General features: G+C 36.7%; 1 protein-coding gene across 1 annotated transcript in view; it reads left to right on the plus strand.

The window, feature by feature from the left end:
* Positions 1 to 11,118: 11,118 nt before the first annotated feature.
* The window catches only part of cdh18a (cadherin 18, type 2a), a 101,287-nt gene continuing 98,520 nt past the window's right edge, over positions 11,119 to 13,885 (plus strand). The window contains exon 1 of the mRNA XM_058798686.1: positions 11,119 to 11,177. The gene's annotated coding sequence lies outside the window, so the exon portion shown is untranslated. The remainder of the gene's footprint in view (positions 11,178 to 13,885) is intronic.

Raw genomic sequence — 13,885 nt, forward strand, 5'->3', positions numbered from 1 at the left:
CCCCAGTTATGATATTGACAATAAAAATGAATTTCTCAGTAATTGGATGGGCGCAGTCTTGTCTTCATGCATTTGCTGGAGAAATACACTGCTGCATAACACTACAATTATTTCACATCATTGTAAAATGACAGTTGGTACATACTTTCAAAGATTTGTTGCAGTAAAAAGTATGTGAACCATTTTACCTGGATTTTCACATGTATTGGTCATAAAATTTGATATTAGTCACAATAATACACAAACATAGTCAGCTTAACCAAATAGCAAACAAACAAAAAAATATGTGTTTATGTCTTTACCGAACACACCGTGTAAAAATGTGAGTAAATCCTTAGGCTATTGACTTCTCCAACAGCTAACTGGAGTCAGGAGTCAGCTAACCTCGAGACCAATCAATAAGATTGGAGATTATAGTTCCTTGGCTAGAACAAAAGAGAGCTCAGATCACTTAAGATTAAAGAATCTCTAAATGACCTGATGTCTATAAATAAACAAAGTTCAGTACTGCTGCCAGTTTATGTCCTGCCAAGATGACTGCAATATTCACTTTGATTGTCAGTTGATTGTCATGTGGAATAGTGTTAAATCACTGAGGAAGCCACTGCTGTTGGATTATTATACAATGATACTTTGATCTGGACAGATGAAAAAGTCAAGTTGAATGGGAAAAGACACAACATGCTATGCATTGGCTCTGTTTTACTGCCTCATGGTCTGGACAACTTATCGAGACATTCTGCAAGAGAATGTAAGGCCATTTGTCCTCCAATTTAAGCTCAACAGAAGTTGAACAGAGAACGACTCAAATAATAGCGTAAAACAACAACAGAACATCTTTAGTACAGGAAATGCACCTTCTGGAGTCTTCAACTAGACTGAGATGCTTTGGCATGACCTCAAGAGAGCGATATTCACCCGACAAGCCAAGAATACTGCTGAAATGCAACAGTTATGAATGGTGCAAAATTGTTGTACAGTTCTGATCCACAATTATCAGTAGAGGTCATTGCTGCCAAACGAGAGTCAACCAGTCCAAAGGTTCATGGATTTTTTTTTTTTTTACTGTAGCCGATACTGTGAAGGCTGACATGTTCAATAAAAACGTAAAAAAGTATGTATCTATTCAACTTATTTTTAACGTAAGAGTGGCTGCTGCCTTTTTTAACTTGAATGTGCAAGGTTTCTGGTGTCAGCCGCTTCCAGTTATTTTTAGCTGTACAAAAACTGTCCATTATGCTGCTTGATGTCGCAAACTGGTAGGCCTATTTGTTATAAATTTATTTTAGTTTAATATTGTCATCATGCTCCTTTAGTTATTTACTTATAGCCACTGATAAAAAGTCTAGCACATTCACAGGAAAATAGCTTGCTTCCAAACACTGAAAAATAACATGGATAAGTGTGATCAAATTTCATGACTTTGCAGAAATGGCTTCACATACGTTTTTTCTGCAACTTTATGCAGTAGCTGTTATTATTACACATCTAGTGCCAAGTACATTCAAAACAAGTGTTACTCAATTTATTTCTATGAAGCCTTACTGTAAGGCTTAAGCCTCCAGATTAAAACAATGTGTTGTGTTTTCCCCCAGAGGGCATCAACACACCTAAAAAAAAAAGAAGAAAAAAAGTGTGATCAAACAGCAAAAGCACTCCATGTACTACTGCTCAGCATTTTATATGATGTTAGAAGGGTAAAATGGACCAGTGGACTCGTCATCATCACAAAATCAGGCCGTTTTCCTTTAATAGGGAGAAAGTGTTTTGGGAAGCTGGTCACATAATAAAATTATTCCATGCAATTGACTCTGATTTTCCTTATAAAGAGGGCAGCATGTCTGGTAAGATGCCAGTATGTGCTTAAAGGGACAGTTCACCCAAAAATGAACATGCTGTGATTGTTTACTCAGCCTCACTCTTTGAGGCTTGGTTTGCTCAGCTTCTACTACACTGTAAAAAAAGAAATAAAAAAAAGTTGAGCCAACATATAAATTTAAGGCACCCAGCTTCAGCAGATTTTTGAGTTTGCTCAACTTATTTTTGTGGGAGATTCTCAAATTTTTGTTGTATAAACTTAAAACGACAAGTTGAGAAAACTCAAAAATCAGCTGAAGCTGGTTGTCTTAAAATTTTAAGTTGGCTCAACTTTTTTTTTTTTTTTACAGTATGGAACATATAAGTTTTTTAGTTTTTTTTTTTTTTCCTCTGCATAAATTTGGGATCTCATTGACTTTCACTGTATGAACAAAAGCTGCAGAAAGAGTTTGGAACGTCATAAGGGTGAGTAAACAATGACAGAATTTTAATTTTTGGGTAAATTAAAATTCTGTCATTAATAACTCACTCCCATGTCGTTCCAAACCCGTAACACATTCGTTCATCTTCGGAACACAAATGAAGATATTTTTGATGAAATGCAATAGCTTTATGACCCTCTACAGATAGAAACACAACTACCATGTTCAAGGCCTAGAAAGGTAATAAGGACATTGATAAAATAGTCCATGTGGTGGTTGAGGAGAGACCCCCCCACATGATTGTAAAGCGCTTTGGGTGTATTGCAATACACATTAAAAGCGCTATATAAATGCCTCATTCATTCATTCAAATGCCTCATTCATTCATGTAACATCAGTGGTTCAACCGTAATTTTATGAAGCTACAAAATACTTTTTGTGCGCAAAGAAAACAATAAAATAACAACTTTATTTAACAATTTCTTCTCTTCCCTGTCAGTCTTTGACGTGCACGTTTTCTTTTCACACAAAAAGTATTTTCGTATCTTCATAAAATTATGGTTGAACCACATGAGGGTGAGTAAATAATGACAGAATTTTTATTTTTGGGTGAACTATCCCTTTAAGCAATATGGTGAGGAAGGAAATAAACTGCATCTGTAAACATAAACATCAAATGCATTTCTTTCAGGTAGAGCACACTCCAGATTGGGCCACAAATCCCTCCAGTTTTACCATATGCACACAACCTCACACTATAAAGAGCGCAGTAGGTTATTAGAGATTAGACTGGTCATGCGCGAGTAATCCCAACCCATATCCTTTAAGGCTAGAGGACCCGTCGCTATTCTTTGCTCTTTTTTATATTCAGAATATGTCAGCATGTTTGCTGCACGCATGCAAACGCGGAGAATCATGAAAACAATATTTCTGCTGCAGAAAATACTCATATTTTGCATTTGATTATGAGATGGCATTAGAATATTGAAGAGGCTAGCACATTTCTGCTTGCACATGAGAAGACAAATATATTGCTTAATAATACCAAAGCTCAGAGTCCTCCGTCCACTTCCCCTGGGAGTCCTTTTCATTTCTCTGCAAGCTTTTTAATCACCTCTTGTCCCCTAATCAAGTTCCTTTCCATCAATCTCAGTGGCACTATTCTTCATCTCCACAAGAGCCCACCGAACCAGCAACCCTCCTCGCTCGCTAGATTTATGGACCATTCAGTGGAGAAACCAAGCCCCCCAAAGCCATGGTGGCCATGACAACAGTAACAGGAGATGACAAAGTGGTCTTTGTCTGAAAGGTTGAGGTCAAGGTTCTCATTTTGCTTCAGTGGTAGAAAGTCTGTGACTGTCATGGTCAATATTCCCTAGGTCTGGTAAAAAAAAAAAAAAAACGGATAATGGCAGTCATAAATATACAGGCCGTTATACATCGATCTCAGTGATTTAATGTCTTGTGTCAATCATAGTGTCTCGGGCATATGCATCCAAGCTCTCACAGAAGAAAAAACTCTTTAGGGTTTTTCGTACTTCTTCAAATATCAGTATTCCCTTGAATTTTAGTTCCTGTCATGACAGTCATTTTCAGGTGACTGGGCTATTTTAGAAGATATAACAAGACGCTCCGTCACTGCTAAGGGTCTTATATATCTTTGAGGGAGACTTAGTTGAGTCAACAAACCAATTAAAATCTTCTTGCTGTGGTGGTTTGACAGGATTCTTATCTGCCACTCTGCTTCTTCACACAATGATGTCCTTGGAAAGAATGTGTTACACCACTGACTTACACCAGTGCACGTCAATCTGTCTCATGTCTGACGTGTGTGAGCTGTAAACTGGTTGTCTCCCCCACTTCCCCACTGTGAGTGTGGCCCATTTCTTACTGTCATCATTAGGCTGTTTCCTCTCAGAATGCTGCCACTCACCTTGTTCTTAACCCTGTATCCCCTTCCATTTTAGTCTGCCATTAGCACTAGAGAAATGCACATTCATCTTCATTTGCACACCTCTAAAAAGCAGACTAATCACAACGCTGCAATTATTCCCCTTGCACAGGGCTGGGGAGTAACGAAATGCATGTAACGGAGTTACGTATTTAATATACAAAATATGATTAACTGTATTTCGTTATAATTACATTTTAATTAGGTCAAATTATAGTAATCAAATTACAGTTACATCCGAAAAGTATTTTAGATTGCCAAAGTGATTACTTTGAATTTTAATGTCATTTCTTAATTTAATATTTATGTAAACAATTTGGGGATTTTAACCAATAAGGCAACTGATTCTCCATTGAAAAAAACAAAACAAAAAACTGCGTGCAGCAGCCTGTTCATTTAGCAACATACGCTCATCACGACACATAAATTGACTACACAACAGAAAGCCATTCGCATACAAAGACTATTATATCAATCTGAAAAAGGTAACGTAACATCTCAGTGCAGTGCAGTCACGTAGCTACGGGCCTGGGCCCACTCACCTGCAGGTCAACGTAGCCTATTCTGCTGCAATCGCAATACCTGACCTATAAAAATAAATTGTGTTGTTTCTTGAGTCTTGTTTGCCTTATAATGATGAGGATAAGTTTGCGAACAGCCCCTTATAGCTACAGCAGAGATCTCTGGATGCCGTTATAAATGCCTTTTGTCCATATTAGGGTTTTCTGGCTCGTCGTACGTTACATCTACGCTACGTCCGTTTTGTACTTTCTGCGCAAGAGAGCGCCCTCCGGCTTTGAGTATCAATTTAAACGTCCTCAAGGAGCTGAACAGCTCTGCTTGTGCTAATGTTAATTCACATATTTCTCCATCACCAGCAGCGCTCCATTCTCCAGCGTCTACCTCCCCTACACACCAGTTTACAGGTACATGAATCTACATTTTCCTACTATGTAGTTGCCTAGTCACTGTTGTTTATTTAATCTGGTTTACATGGCCGCTGAGCCAGACTATGATCAAGCATGGTTTTTACATACTGTCTACTACTGTCCTGCTGATTTGATGGTGTTGTGTTGCATCTGTCATGTGCGCGCATGTGTGGTTTGGTGTGGCTGCCGTGCTCATGCTGTTCTTACCATTATGTTCTTAACACTTCTTATGATGACATACAGGCTTATGCTTATGCTCTGATTAAACAGTGGTGTGTATTCAAGCAGGTGTAGTTGTGTTGGCCTATTTTGATAACAGATAAGGGTTGTCAGATTTTCACTACAAAACCCGCCGAATTGCTACTCAAAACTAGCCCAAATCTAGTTCCGGAATATAAAATACACATTTTTTGGCGAGGTTCCCCTGGTAAAATTCGCATTGCAGGAGCTAAATATCACGTTATTGGGGTCGCTTCAACCCGCGGCAACAGTGTTAAAGTAGCCCAATTCCGCGGGAAAACCACGGACTTGGCAACAGTGTAACAGATGCATTTTAGGCCCACCCAATTTTCTCTGGGCCCACCCACGTTGTGATTCCTGGCTACGCTAGTGGTGCAGTGCGATGCCTACCTGCAACAAAACTTCTATCAGCATCAGAGGATACAACGTCTAATCTGAAAAAGCATCTTGAGGGAAGTTGTTCTTGATCTTTGAAAAGTTTTATCCAACTCGTTTTTCTATTTTCTCATATTTTGAGTGTTGAATCATTACCTTTAATATTTCTAATTTAATTGAAAAATGACACTGAATTCTCCTAGATTTCACACTTTGCATTCAGTTAACAGATCCATACGAATCATGCATGAAATAAAAGTTTATAAAGTCAAACGATAGCTTTGTGTCTTTACTCATTCTAAATGTTCTAGAATAGATCATCTTTGACGCGGTAATGCGAGTTCATGATTCAATTTGTGCACAGATGATTCTTTTGAGTCAATCTTTTAAATTAATCATTTATTTTGTTTAACAAAACCAGTGTGAATGGTTCACATTAAACTGGATAGATCTGGGGTATGTTTCCCAAAAGCATCGTTAAATTACATTGAACTATAACGACATTACTTGCGACCGTAGTTGCTTTGGGAAACGAGCCCTGTCAATTTTGATACAGCGATCGCTTCTCCATAGAGAGGATTATGAAGTAATCACTTAAAGTTTGGTCCATTCATTAAACAAATCTATTGTATAACATGGAGAACTGTGCCAGTCGTTTTGGCTACTTTTATGATATGTTTTGTGTGTTTAGATTCGTTTTGAAGCTTGGAATGCAGCATGAAACAGCACAGAATCCCATTCATTGTATTCAAATTGAATTTATATTGATTGGTAGATTTAAATGACATAACTTTTTTGGTTGTTGTTGTTGTTTATAGAAATACTGTGGAAAACTGATGTTGTTAAAAAATGCAAAGAGAAAACATAAAAACAAGACATTAAGTTATACTAAACCTGAGTAATCTAAAAAAAATACATTACTGATTACTTTTTAAAGCATTTATTTTGTAATCTGTAGTGAAATACATTTTAAAAGTAACCTTCCCAGCCCTGCCCTTGCATATATTCTGTCATTTAAAAGAAAGAAATTTAAGGAAATCATGTACAAATGGCTAAACATTCACTGCCACAGAGGCAGAAATGCCCAGGGTTCAAGCAGTTGTCACTTTTATTCCGATATAGAGAGAGTGAATGTAAGTGAGGGAGACATCTATCTATCTATCTATCTATCTATCTATCTATCTATCTATCTATCTATCTATCTATCTGTCTGTCTGTCTGTCTACTGTACTTCCTACTGTACCATTTGGATTCAGTAAGATTTATTTATTTATTTATTTGCTTACTTACTACACTTAATACTGAACCATTTGGTGTCAGTAAGATTGATTGATTGATTGATTTTATTAGTATTATTATATTTTAAGTATTATTTTATTCAGCAAGGATGCATAAGTTGCTCTTTTATACTTTATATTCATCAAAACATCCTGAAAAGAAAGAAAGAAAGAAAGAAAGAATCACATTTGGTTTCCAAAAAAATATTAAGCAGCACATCCATTTAGGAAAATGGTCATTAGAAATGTTTATTGAGCTCCAAAGCATTATTTAAAAAAAATAATAATAATAAATCAGCTTTGCCACCACGTGAATAAAACACATTTTGAGTTAGTTATTTTAAACTGTAAAATAATTTTCTTATATGCTAGTAGTAGTAGTATTGATTTTATTTATTTATATATTTTTATTTAAATAAATGCGGCCGTGGTAAGCCACGGTGAGACTTTTTTTTTTTTCTTAAAAAAAAAAAAAACAATACAAAAAACTCATCCTGTATTTTTGAATGGTAACATATACACTATATAAATTTATTATCGCCACAACAATTTTACAAAAATAAATTAATAAAATAAAAAAATGTAATCAATGAATTAATGTTTCATTTTATTTTATAAAATGTGTTATTTATAATATATATTCGTACACAAATTTTAATTATATTATTTTGTCTATACATATCTACATCCATCTATCTTTCCAGGACAGGGACATACAATACAGCTACATCAGATGATGTCTCTCTCCAAGAGATATCATCCACATTCTGCGCACATGAGCGGGTCTCCCTCCACACCACTGCTCTGGAGCCTGAAATTGCTCATTCCTTCAGGCAACCCCTGCAGACCAGCACATGCTGACTGCCATCGAATGGTACAGGGTACAGTTCTATTTACAATTTTTATCATCCAGCACGACAAATTTAGGTTCCTCCATCAGATACGGAGAAAAACTCAAGCAGAACCATAGGATCCACCATACAATTGCTTTGCAATTAATGGGATCTCTTTCTCCAGAGCTTCTCTCCTCTCACATGTAGGGTCGCTAGAGTTCAGTCTGCTGTTGACTGGCATTGTCTCATATTATTTCTTTCTCCAGAAGCCTTTAAAATTGCTTGTTACCAGCCTCACACTTCCAGGTATTTCTGAAAAGCAGGGTGTGTTGATTCTGTCTGCACACCTTCCACTGAAAACGCCATCTGGACTACCTGACATCCCTCTCAGCCATTCTGCAAGGGTTCAGAATCACTGGCACTAATTTATTTTGATCCCAAAGCTCTCACACTGGGGTTTCATGGTAGCGATTCTGAAAAACAGGTGCACCGATGATGAGAGTCACACTGCCCTTGCACACAGAATAATACAACATACACAATCACAATCAGCTCATCTAACCTCATTACAAGTGCGTGTCAAGACTTTTGTCTTCATATGCCCAAATCGGTTCAAAGGTTTATGTGAAAGCAAATATAATTACAGAATGCTAACAATTTTAATAAGATAAAAGCTGTACTAAATACAACGGTTCTGACCCGTGCTGCTTTGCTTCTGTGTATTTTTTAATTTTTTGCTGTTTGTTCTAGCACCTTATGTTCCTTCTTGTCTTAATGTTTGCACGTTATCTCTCTATGTTGTGTCAATTTACCACCACGGGACTTTAAAGGACTGATATATGGCTGGTGTAACAATAAAGCTCTCTTTAATCTTGAAATGCAGCCTTAAACTGTCATTTTCATGAGAGTATATATAATTTCTATTATTTCATATTTTATTTATAGCGTCATAGTGTCTATTTTCATATTTTTAAACATTAATTTTACAGAATAATTTCTGCAATTGTAGTTATTTTGTACATGCATATATGACTGCTCTGTACAGCATTAACAGTCGGTTTAAATGCAGTTGTTTTTTTTTTTTGTTTGTTTTTTTGTGGAAAATGCCATGGTAAGGGTTCTTTATTAATATTGTTCTGCAACAATAATAAAAAATACATGAAACGGCTTATGAAACTTAGAGATTAAATTAGTCTCAAGACTATTTTATTTAAAATGAATTACATCTATAAGTTGTAATTTATAATCTTCCAGAGTTTGACAGGCTACATTGATTAGTATTTAAATAATTCTGTAATGCATCCCTACTGCAGCGCTCAAGAGAATTCACCCATTAAACAAATAAGTGAAAATAAATAAAAGCCCTCCCCTGCTGAGTTTGTTTGGCACTTTAAAAACAATTTTCTGCAATGCACCTTTAGTAGATTCTCCCCTGGCTCTGAGAAGACACCACAGGGCTAAATGGTCAAATAAACAATTATTTGATGTAATAATTTGTTTTATCGTGTTTCTATACAGGAATGCATAATACAGTGTGAACTTTGTTTTTTGTTGCTGTTGTTTGAAAGAACATCATGAGGATAAAGAGATTAATTCTGTTGTGAGCAAAAAGTTAATTTGAGTTAATGGCTTTTGGGACAATGTAAACTGTCACCAACAACACAGCCGATTTAACCGTATGATAATGATAAATCCACTTTTTTTTTGACCTTCATGTTCATTTAGGCTAGAGTGTAAATGAAATCAGCCATATCTGGCATCATTCCCATGCACTCTACTGCAAGAATGACACAGCCTACTGCTAAAATTAAACTATTATTTTTCCAGACAGTGTTAACAATATTATTCAATTATCTTGCCATTGTTAACTATATAAGCTACATAGCTAGGTGCCTTTCAAAAACTAAAGCACCAAAGTTGTCTAGCCTCAGAAACATCTAGCCAGCTTAACAAGCAAGTCCAGAGGAAGTTAAATGCTAAATTATTCCACAGTAAGCTGTCTGACCCATTTCTAAAGCAATCGTTTCATGTGTTGAAGTGCCAGTCACTGTATAATTATGGCATTTGTTTTTCAAATGTGACAGGCAAAAGAGAAACCATATCAAGGTCTTTGTTAGGCTGAGATAGCTGTTATTAGCCATGATAAATTTAGTGCAGTGTACCCAACTCTGGGGTTATTGAAGGATAGCGAATTATGAATCAAGGTTAGTTTATAATTAGCGGTTTAGACTAAATACATTTTAAAGGGACATTTCACCCAGTTTCTTTCATTTACTCACCCTCATGTTATTCCAAATCAGTATGAATTTCTTTCTTCCACAGACAATAAAAAGATTTGTTAGGCAGGATTTATGCTGCTCCTCTCCATACAATGACTGCGGATGGTATGCTATAAAGCACAAAACAAACAAATAAATAATAAAAAGGCACCATAAAAGTAACAGTATAGAACATTATTTGCACATATTCAAATATAAGTTGGAATGTAGACAAATAATAGTAACAAAATGTAAAGTAATGTTTATATTGTGAATACAACTGATTAAAAAAATATTTTAATTGTAAAAATTTGGGGACAATTTTCTGATAGCAAAGAGTATTTCACAAGCTGTAGTCTATGTGCAATGTGAGAAACAAAGCCAAACTGAATCTAAAATGTTTTCAGACCTTTAGTGCACACCCTTTTGACCAAAAAGAGTAATTTATTCTTGATTCTGACATTTTGATTCTAAACAGCTGATAGAACATGACATAACTGCTGAAATGTCATCAGGAAAACTGATCGGTATGATTATGTTCATTGACATCAGTTCTGATCAGTAACATGTTCCCATCCATGATAGTGAGTAAACAGAATTTTCATTTTGGGGATAACACCCTTTAAGAGCGAAGAAATTATGCAAATATAGCACATCTACTGCCAACCGTGATTCACAGATTTACACTGATGGTTAAATAGAGCTGCAGATATGGAAAAGGAGGGAGGGACATCGAGAGGAGAGAGAGAGAGAGAGATGAAGGAAGAAAGAGTCATAACACTGAGTGGATCACAACACTAAAGAGCAACTGGAGCATGGCAGAGTGCAGAAGGCTGTGCTCCCTTTCTGCCACTTTATTCCTTATCAGCCTCCTCATCATATTCTGCCACGGGTGGACACAGTTCTCCAGTGAGCTGTGAGCTTGATATACACAAGTGAGGACATAACCTTTCATGGACAGAGTGACAGCAGAGAGAAAATTCCTCAAGTATCTGGGTCCCTGGAGCTACACTCCTCGTTTTATGCTGTTATTCCCCTCCTCGCAGCTAGAGGCACTGCTTTCAACATAAGCAGGTAAGACATGCTTTGGGACTTCTGACTAAGCACAACACTGAAAATGATATGGCTAATATTTATCTTTTCAAAAACCCCTTTGGTATGATTTTATAATTTAGTCACTGGAAGTATCTAGGGATAAAGTAATCGCAGCAAAGTTGTTTAATTACTTTCCTGTCATATCCATTCGGGACCTGAAGCTTTAAGCCAGCTGGATTGCAGTAGAAATTGAAGCCCTGTGGTTGACAGCAGGCGATTAAAAACATCTTGACTCAATTTATATCACAGCTAACTATGAGTTAAGGATCAGATGTGGCTCTCAAAGTAATGGTGTCACACAAATGTGACCCTGGACCACAAAACCAGTCTATAGCATGGGTATATTTGTAGCAATAGCCAAGAACACGTTTTATGGGTCAAAATTATCGTGAAAATTAACAAAACTTAATTTTTGATTAGTAATATGCATTGCTAAGGACTTCATATGAACAACTCTGTAGGCAATTTTCTCAATATTTTTATTTTTATTTTTTTTAATATTTTTTTTTGCACCCTCAGATTCCAGATTTTCAAATAGTTGTATCACAGCCAAATATCGTCCAATCCTAACAAACCTTATTTATTCTGCTTTCAGTTGATGCATAAACATCAGTTAAAAAAAAAATTGACCCTTATGACTGTTTTTGTGGTCCTTGGTCACAAATATTAATATAATAGTTGCTTTTAGAAGTTGATGCATGTGACTAAACCTTGTTTTGAGATCATCGTAACAGTTTTAAATAGTTTCCTGACAACTTTTAAGTTTCTGATTAAACTTTTTTTCTAGTGCAATTGTTGCATGTCGTTTGCCAGTATTCATTATTAGGTAAATTTCCCTTTGAGGCCATCTGTCAAGCGAACGCTTTGTATGTGTGTTTGTGTGCGCACGCTCGTGTGTGTTCTTGAGTGTGAGTGTACATGCCACATGTGCACATGCATATCATGGCTCATTAGTTGTGAGCATTCACAAACACTCACAATACAACGCAAGCTGACTGCCAATATGGCTTCTGTTGCTCAGGTGTGAAGTGAATTTATGTTGATGATACGGGAGTTGGGTCTCCGCCAAGCAATATGGCATCATGCAGCTGTGTTCAATTTACAGGCAATGTCTTTGAAAGAGTGAGTACCCAAAGCAGCCCCCGGCTCAACTTCTGCCTCAGACGATACAATCTGCTGCCATCTTCATTCGGTCGAGCACAGAGTTTGTGTCCAGCCATATTGCTCAATTTATCAGATAAAGCACAGAAAAAACATTTTATCAAAGATGCTGGATTTGGTCAGATAAATTCAGCACTTTGATATTATGATTGACACAAATGACCAGTGTTGGGGAAAGTTACTTTTAAAAGTAATGCATTACAATATTGCGTTACTCCCTAAAAAAAGTAACTAATTATGTTACTTAGTTACTTTTTCTGCAAAGTAATGCGTTATATTATTTTTGCGTTACTTTTTAAATATGAGCAGGGCTTGATTGTTTGTTTTTTAATATAAGAAGTTCTATTTATAGCAAATGTAAAAACCCTTTCATACCAAAAAGTGTAATGAATAAACCTCAGGCTGAAGGAAAAGTAAATTCACATCTGTACAGTAAAAGAAGGTTCAACACTCTTCAGCAATAAAAAACCAAAACAATGAAGCACAATTGTTAGTTGATCTAAAGTCATTTTTGCTTATTAGTATGGTTGAACTGGATCATCAAAGGTCAGCAGCAAAGACATCGGTTAATAAATTGGGATTGGATACATTTGTTATTTAACATTTAATTATTGCATTTCACTGTTTTAATTCATTTTGATGAATACTAAATCAGTTTTTTTTTTTTTTTTTTTTTTTTTTGCGAGTGAGATGAATTAATGCAGATTCACATTTAGTCTAGAACTACAGTAACATGTTCACACAGCGCACACAACGCCTCTGTACTTCCGATTTCTCCCAACATGGGGACAGGAGAGCTAATTTCATTTCGCTTCTGTACTCAGTCTGATATAGCAGACCATCTCTCAGTTTATCTCCGGCTCGCAGCAGCCGGCCAATCAACGAACAGAGGGCGGGCTGAGAGCCGTGACGTAGACGCTAAGCGCCGAATTTAAGATTGTAGTTTAGGTTTAGGTGAGGGAAATCTAACACGACAGCGGACATGGAGACACAGGATGCTATTCGCTCTGTTGTGGAGAATATTCCCGGCATTTGCCAACTTAAGCCCGAACAAGAAGAGTGTTTGGTTCACATTTTGAATGGAGGTGATGTTGTGGCCCTACTCCCGACAGGTTTTGGGAAAAGTCTAATTTATCAACTGTTACCGATCGTCAGTGAGAAACTGGGGAGGCCAAAGTCCGGCAAGGCAATAATTGTGATTGTGTGTGTGTGATGTGATCACTTCACATAATCTGCAAAAGTCGTTCACAGCCATCTTCACTCCGGTATTTCACTCGATGGTTTTGTTTTCGCCGCATACCTGTGTTTACAGCGGAAGTTCGAGGCGGCACGTAACATACGTCATAACCAACCGTTATGTGATTGGCTTACGGGTACACCAATGATTTTAAACTTCAGACAAGCGCCCGCCCACGAGAAAGAAAACGCTTCTGTCTACGAAGCAAAGCGAAGTAGCAGAGTTTGGTATTACCAGGCTACAGGAGAGCTGTCAGTCAATAAATGGGAAAACAAAGTAACTGGGGTTA

This window comes from Onychostoma macrolepis, chromosome 02 (assembly GCF_012432095.1).
Source record: "Onychostoma macrolepis isolate SWU-2019 chromosome 02, ASM1243209v1, whole genome shotgun sequence".
Classification (NCBI taxonomy): Eukaryota; Metazoa; Chordata; class Actinopteri; order Cypriniformes; family Cyprinidae; genus Onychostoma; species Onychostoma macrolepis.